This window comes from Neofelis nebulosa, chromosome 1 (genome assembly GCF_028018385.1).
Source record: "Neofelis nebulosa isolate mNeoNeb1 chromosome 1, mNeoNeb1.pri, whole genome shotgun sequence".
In the NCBI taxonomy this organism is placed as follows: domain Eukaryota; kingdom Metazoa; phylum Chordata; class Mammalia; order Carnivora; family Felidae; genus Neofelis; species Neofelis nebulosa.
In genome coordinates, this window is record NC_080782.1 from 214,076,617 (window position 1) to 214,084,856 (window position 8,240).

The 8,240-nt window shown below is 45.9% G+C and overlaps 1 long non-coding RNA gene across 1 annotated transcript; it reads left to right on the forward strand.

The window, feature by feature from the left end:
* The first annotated feature begins 413 nt into the window (after positions 1–413).
* On the forward strand, positions 414–7,977 carry LOC131484928 (uncharacterized). Its single transcript, XR_009248506.1, has 4 exons — positions 414–605; positions 3,049–3,185; positions 3,346–3,595; positions 5,069–7,977. It is a non-coding gene; the product is annotated as an uncharacterized LOC131484928 (long non-coding RNA).
* The last annotated feature ends 263 nt before the right edge of the window (positions 7,978–8,240 follow it).

Sequence of the window (8,240 nt, forward strand, 5' to 3'; positions counted from 1 at the left end):
ATTTACAGAGCACCTCTGACGTGCCAGGCACTGTCCTAGACTTTGGGGTTGCATCGGTAAGCAGAACAGAAAGATTCCAGTCCTTGCAGTGCTCACATTCAAATGAGAGAGTCATAAATAAACAAAAGCAGAATAAATAAGTGAATTAGAAAACATTTCCAAAAGTAACAGGTGCTCTGGGAAAAGCAGAGGTGGATAAGGAGGATCAGGAGCACTTGAGGGGCTTGGAGGGGCTGCAGCATTAAATGGGGTAGGCAGAGTGGACTTCTGCTGTGAAGGCGAGAGTGTGTAAAACCGTGAAGCCCGTCAAGGAGCCAGCCACCCGGATGTCTGGGAGAAGAGCAGTGCCAGCAGACAGGCAGAGGCAGAAGAGCAAAAGCAAGGAGGCCAACGAGGCCACAGCAGGAAGCTGCAGGAACACGGTAATAAGAGCGGAGGTCAGAGAGCAGGGGTGCCTGGAGAGGGCCCAGCTCTGGAAGGGTCGGTGAGTCATTACAATGACTTTTGCTTCACTCTGTGTGAGATGGCGAGCCACCGGCAGGTTGGAGCAGAGAGGAGGCAGCATCTGACTATTATTCGAAAAGCAACCCCCTACGGCCACTCCAGTAAGTCCAGATTGTAAATGTGTGTGTGGAAGTTGGGAGGGAGACTCCAGAATAGAAGGAGGAAGACCAATTAGGATGCCATTGCAGTTGCCCAGGCGAAGAGAGGGTAGGCGGCTGAACTGGGAAGGTAGCAGTGGATGTGGTGAAAAATGGCAAGGCTTTAGAGGTATTTTGAAAGGAGAGCCTTTAGGATTTTCTGATGGTAGATACGGGCTGCAAGATAAAAAGAGTCAACATGACTCTGATGGTTGGGGCCTGAGAATTTTATTATCAAAGCAAACCAATTCCTCAGTTCTGTTAATGAAGAAGCAACGAGAGCAGGGGCGGGGGCAGGGATGGTCTTGGCTTATGATGGCAGATACGGACTGTCCGATGGCCAAGGGACAATTGCCAAGGACATCCTTTTCTGCTCACTGCCCCACCCCTGACAAGGCACCTTGGACCTTTATTCTCTCCACCCTTTCCCTCCCCATCTTCCTACAGACCCAGAACAAGAGCCGATAGACCTAAACGGTGTCATGCATATCTAGATTAAGTTGTTTCCTCTTTTCTTTTCTGATGCCATTTGTCCTAATACTCACTCTTCAAGCTTCCAGGAGTGCTCAGAGCCCTGATCTGGTGGGAGCCATGAACAAATGTACCGTTCATGGTTTTAGAGATGCTGATTCAATGTCCCTTCAACTTTCAACTCCATAGAAGCAAAATGGGTTAAACACAAATTTCATGGATTGAGGAAATTTCATGGGTTTTTCTGAACCCACCTGAAAAACTGGTTTAGTAGGTGTCATTTCAGTTACACCCTAACCCAAGCCCAGAAGTTCATATTTGCTCTTTTTACAGAAGGCACCTCATTAAATCACTGTCTAGTCCGTAACCAGCTTTATTGGGACATAAATTCATTTCCCTAAACCAATAAATGTTAATTCTTCACCCTGGAGATTCTAGTCAGTCTGGTTTTATTCTGCTCAAGCTCCTGAGGCTGCCATCAATTACTCATGTTTGGGTTTATATGTCATTATGGAATCACTTTAGCTAGAACTAACGGGAAGTGAAAGGGACAATAAAGCTAAGCCTCATTCCAAAGAGAATATACAGAAGAGGGCATTCACCTGAACCCCATTATTCTTTTCTATAAATTAAAATATCCTGGCATTCTGCAGCAGCAATCCATTATATTTAGATTCTCCGCGAAAGCTGGGGCAGGCAAGTGGCTGGTACTAAGGGCGGCAGCTGGAGGGCCTGGATTCAGAAGGCTTGGGCTTGAGACCTGCTTTGCGATAACAAAGTGTGTGACTTTCAGCCAATCGCTAATGTCACAGAAACCCAGTCTCTTCATTTGCAATGGAGCACAAAGCGATACCTGTCTCACAAACTGGGGAGAAGTACAGTGGGGGGGCAGGAGAGGGGTGGCATCTGGTTCAGAGGTGGGCTCTCTCTTTCCGTTCTCCATTATTAACCCCAATTTGCCCCAGCAGCCTTCCGCTGGGTTCTCAGCGGAGATTTAACCACTTTGAGCTTCAATTTCCCCATTTGAAAAATGGGGCTGATCATATCTCTCCTCCACTTTCCCCTCACGAGGAACACTGATACAGATCACCTCTGTAATGTACTTAGCATCTGACCGGAAATGGGGTCAATTTCAGAAGAATATAATACCACTGAAGCAGGATTCCATTTTTAAAAACAAAGGCATTATCTCTCCAACCAAATGTTCTCTCCTATGATGGAAGGTTTCTCTTTAAAGCCGTCAGCTCTTTTTTTCCCTCAGATAGAAAATGGCTTCCTCCCTCAGAACCATATATAACTTCAGAAGCAAGGGGGGGAAAAAGCAGAGTTGGCAAAAAGTAGAGGTGAATTGAATGCCTGTACATCCCATTCAGGATAAACTGCCCTTGGTGTAAAACAGTCAGTAACATTTTACAAGGAAAAAGTGCGGATAAATGACTGCAGTCCCAGGACAGTGCTCCTGATGGCTTTTTATAAACCATGCACGCTGCCCGGACGCCTCTGTGCCTGCTCCCCCCCAGCCGCCTCCACTCCGGAGAAAGATCGTGAGCAGGGCTTCGAGCCAGCCATGCCCTCAGTGCCAGCAGGCTCCAGCCAGACCTCGCTCCATCTGCAAGCCAGGGAGGCTCATGTTAGCATGGGCTCCTTCCTGGGGCTGGATCGGGTCCTGCAGCCAGACTTGGACCTCGAAAGGCGGAAAGAGCCCAGTGCTGAGCACTGAACAAAGGAGGAACGGAGCCACAGGGTGAAATGGGACAGGCATGAGTCACCCTGGGAAGCCCGCCTGCCAATTACAAACAGTGTGACCTTGAACCACTTCTTGAAAATGAGATTTGTAAAACCTATCACATAGGTTATTGGCAGGATCAAGTTCTATAACAAATGCAGGTAACACAGAGTTGGTGTTCGATAGATATGTTGTTATCCTCTTCCCTAGTTACCGGGGTTATAGCTCATTTAGTCCTCACCAGGATGCCGCCGAGCAATGAGGATTTGTAACTGAGGAAACTGAGGCATGAAGTGACTTGCTCAACAGCCACCTGTCTGTCTCCAACACCATGCAACTGCACAGAGGTCAGCCTTTTTATCAATAAGGAAACTGAGACTCAGAGAAGTGAGTGGGTTAAATGTCTTTCCCAATCTCTCTGCGGGTCAAAGTCAGGACTTCAAGTTTCCAATTGAAGTCTCTTTGTTGCATTAGCTTAGAGTCTTAGAGATCATCTTCATTTCACAGATAAAGAAACTGAAGCCCCAAAGGACAATGACTTGCTCACGGCCAGACCCTAAATATCAACAAAGGACCTTGAGCTCTTTCAGAATACTCTAATATGTCTTCAGACCCTGTGATCTCCCAGCCTGGTGGTTTCTACTTGACTCACTGAGAGCCTGCCTTGCACCAGACACAGTCTCCACTCAAGGAATTAACAGCCAAGTGGAAGAAGTCCATCTGCCAGGACACCTGAGTGGCAGGTGTTACTACAGGGGTAAGTCTGGATGGGAGGGAGTGCATGGGAAGGACACCTGATCCAGCCTGGAGACGTGGAGGTTAGTGCCCTCAAGGGAGATCGATCTCAGCTGATGGCTGTGCAGGAGGTAGTCAAACAAAATGGAGGGAGAAGAGTGTCCTATGTTCAGGAACTGGGAGGAAAGCACTAATAGCTGCAAGTTTAGGGAGTGTGGCCCTATTAAGAGGATTGGAGCAGGAGGGGGAAAGCAAAGAAAGACCAGGCTAGAAAAGGGAGCCAATTGGCTAAGGCCATGTAAACTGCTCTAAGAGTTGGAGCTCCACGCTGTGAAAGGCAGTTGTTCCTTGTTACCCAGTGGACGTGCCTGTGAGTGGGAGGGCAAGACTTCTTTCACCCAGAGTTAGCAATTCTGTCTGCTAAAAGACACCATCAGTCTCCCAGCAAGTCCAATTTCCCATGAATAGCAGACAGAAAGGGGGAAAAAAATCAAACTATTGCATAATGTATCTTGATTTCAGTAGCCTTCCTTTCTCCGTGAACAAGACAGAGAAACACGGAGTGACAATCGTCCTACTCTATGAATGTATCGTATTTTCATTCTGGACATTTTAACCCAAAGAGTTGATGAAAGGGCTGGTGGCCCACTCAAGAGAAGTCGCTAGCAGCAAGCCACAAAACTCTCGCCCCTGATCCTTTTCTGGTGTGCCTGTACCAAGGCTTTGAGGAAGAGGTGGAAGGCTTGTTTATCAAAAGCAGAGACTCCAAGATATCAGAAATATCCAGCACTTCAAAAGAAACAATTTTACGAATCATCAATAAAGTCATATAAATAAAAATATAGCAAGGACAACTGTATTTAGACTCAAAGAATTCTCATCCTGCATTTAGACTCAAAGAATTTACTGCATTATGAGGAAGAACTTGATAGTGGTTTGTGTGGGGGCGGGAAGGGGGAGTATTTTCATTAACTGCGTGACAAGATTGCTAACCAACACGAACTGAGAAGAGCAGTTTTTGTTTTGTTTTTTGCTTTGTTTTTATTGGAAGCGGAAAGAACTGAACAAATGGATAAAGTCTGGCTTGTATTTTCAGCCCGGTGAGGTCTGGGGCAGGCGTGGTCCCAGTGAGGGCCACGACGAGTATTTCTGGGAGTGACTCCTGCCCACCCCCACAGGAACGCCTCCCGTACACCCCCAGGTACAGAGCCCCTCCAAACCTCCTTTCCTACTCCCCCTAGCAATGGCGTAACTGCTGGGAAGATGCGACACAGGAGGCTGCGGGGACATCTCCTGCATTTCCATATTTCACCCCATTAATAGGTTCACAAAGCGGCTTCGGCTAGTGCACTCTGGGACTTGGAGAAATCATAGGTCTGACCCTTTCTAGCCCCTAAAGCTCTGGCACAATGCCCTTTCCTGAGAGTCCATGACCTTGCCAAGCTAGTGCTCATCAACCTTTTTTTTATATCAGTGTGTGTTTCGTTCCTTCTAGTGGCCCCTCGACCCTACGTGTTGAGAGACCAGATAGATCTGCCGGACCAGCCCTCCAGACATCCTAGACTGGCCTGAGTGCTCTGTCCTAGAGACTGGCCCTGCACGCATGGCTCTCTGCAGCGGGACTCTGCCAGTGCCAGAGGGGACGTAATCCAGCTATAGTTCACGATGATCAACCCATATTCACTGGAGGCGTGGTGAAGTTTCTAGAAATGTGGGGTAGGAGAAACAGCTGAATGACTTGGACGATTTGTCTTGGGGAGGTATTAGTGCAGATACGATATTTGTCTTTGGACATCTGAATGGTCATCTCATAGGGAAAAAGTAACAAGCATGCTCTGTGGAGCTCCGACATAAATAGCCAGCTCTGAAATGTGTAAAATGAGTTGAAACATATTTTGGTTTGTGGTAAGGCCGCACTGCCTGACAATTTAAGCCATCCATAAATGAAATGAGCTGCTTAGAAAAGGAACAATTTCTCTGTCATTGGAGGTGTTCCCAGCATATTCCTGAAGGCCAGGGGGCAAGAGTGTTGCCAAAATTACGCCCACTTTGGTAGGAAGTTGGAGAAGAGGTTGAGTTCTTTCTGAATCTATGGTTCTCTAACCTGCTGGATCTTTGTTCAGATCGCGAGGCTGCTCTGTGTCACCCGTGTAAGTACATAGATCCCTGAAGATCAAAAGACAGAGAAGAAAATGCAGGGGACTTGAGTCCGTCGTTATCTAGGCTTCCTTTCTGAATTTATTTCATGAAATGGATGAGACTCTGGAAATTGTGTTATTTCCCTAGACAAACTATCCTAGTTTATATCCCTTATCAGAAAGATTTCCGTTTTCTTCCTCGTAAATCTCTAGGCCTAACTCTTAAGCCCATTCCTTCTGGCTTGATGCTCCGTGAATATGAAGAACAATCAATCATATCCCTCATTATACCAATTCATATAACTAAAAACGCGTCGCGTAAAGCTTCTCTCCTCTAGGCTGAGAAATTCCAGTTCATTTCCTGCTCTTCTTAAGTGCTCTTTCTAATGATCACTTCCCTGAGTTCCTCTAAAAGTTCTCTAAGACCGAGCACAGAACTCATAATGACTCTATTTGCTATAACAGTGTTCCCCAAAATGTGTTCCGTGGAACATTACTTAATGTTTTTTTTTTTTTTAAGTGCCCTGTGATCCGATACATTTGGAACATTCCAGTCTAAGTGAAGTTAATAAGATTCATCAGAGCTCTCCCTGTGCATTATGAATCTCCTAGACAGGGATGCAATATGTAGCATCTCCCCAAACTTATGTGCACAGAGATCTCTTTTAGAGCATCTCAAAGGCCTCATGTTCCACCACAGAACACAACCTAGCACGTGTTCCACTATAAAATGATGCTCCCCCCCCCCCCCCGCCACACACACACACCACAGAGCTCTCCATCCTTGAGCCCTTTCCTAGCTATGTGATCAGGCCTCCCTCTCCTTCCCTCAGGAACCACCTCCCCAGCCAGGTTTGTCTCACAGCCCCACCTTCCTGCCACCACCTCTGTTGGCCAGACCCAAACTTCAGTCCCAGGCTAAGCTAATGTGGTATAACAGAGTCCTGATGAGCAACGGAGGTGCCCAGGATCTCAACCAGGGCAACCCCTTCAAGAGCCAGAGAAGACTAAGAATGGCCCAGGTTGGCTTTCCCACAGCAGGAGAGAGAAAGTGCTGGGTCTGTAGCTCCCAGTTCAGTGCTCCTAAAGCTCACCAGGGAGCTGGTCCTCAAGCCGGGAACTCACTGCAAAACCATTTTCCTGGGCCTCACTTCAACCTCGTGAATCAGACTCTCTTAAAAGCCTTTTTTTTTAGCCCGCAAGATATCCTAGGGCTCTGCCAGGTTTGGGAACCACCACATCACATAGCACCAGCTCCAAAAGCAGGGTCACACATAAGTCCAATTTGGCCTCTGCTCCCAATTTATTTACTAGTCTGGGGAATTCAACTTATCTGAGCCTCTGTTTCTCCATTGGTAGAATGAGTCATTTGGACCACCGGTTGACCTGTAAGATTCCTTCCAGCAATTTGATTCTGTCATTACTAAGGGCTACCTTAGTTGTGCTCAATGTTTACCCATCTATTCTGGCTGGCACTATTTCTCCTGACTCTGAGTATTTACATAACTATCTTTGCATAACCATAACCAAAGCATAATATATATGTAAAATATCTCCACCTTATAATAATATTTTTGGAGTGTCTCTGATGGAACAGGTGCTTTACAAAGTTATTGCTAATGCTTACAACAATCTTCAAGGTATTAATATCCTGTTTTAATAAAAAGAAACCAGGTGCCTACAATGTGAAATAAAATTTTCAAGGTCATGCCATTTTTAAGCTGTGGAACTGGATTTCCAAACCAGGTCTGCCTGATTCCAGACACTATGCTCTGTCCACAGTGCCACACTGCTTGTAATGTGAGTCACGTTTCCTCATTAAAGGTGTAAGTTTTCTCCTCATGCATCCCTTACAGCACCAGCACCTAGCTGAGTATCAAGTAGGCACTCAATAAATATTTGTTGACTTGATTAGTGGATTAACTCTCTCCTTCTACCTGGAGCAGAGACCACATCTTTTCCATGTTGTAAAAAAAAAAAAAAAAGAAAAGAAAAAAGTGCAAAACCCAGAGCCCATCTGCAAGTTCTCAGTTAGCTCACAGGAGCAAATTACATCTGTGTAGACCGCACCTGTAGATGGAAGCTTAATTAATAGGCTTATCTTGGATTGAATGAGTCTAGGATACAGTACCTTAGGCAAAAGGCACAGGGGAATGTGTTGACTTGGAGGGGGCATGTTTCATTTCTCTCGTTTCATACCATTAAAACCATGTTAATGAAAATGTATTATTGGTAGTAATAATAATAAAGATGAAAATCCTCCCTTTCCTGATCCCTTACAAATGTTGTTTTTCATTTTGAATCCTAAATCCTCCAGGGAGAACAGGGAGGGAGTGTCACAAATCCAGATAATGATCTTGGGTATTACACTGTTCATTTGGAGCTCTGATTTAGCTAAGCTGACAGATGTTGGGGAAAAACATGTCTAGCCTGAAACTCTCCGGTGGCCACCCAGCTGTGGCTGCAAAGAGGAATTGAGGTTTCTCCAACAGAGTTTCACATTCATTTAGATTCCAGATTTGACATGCA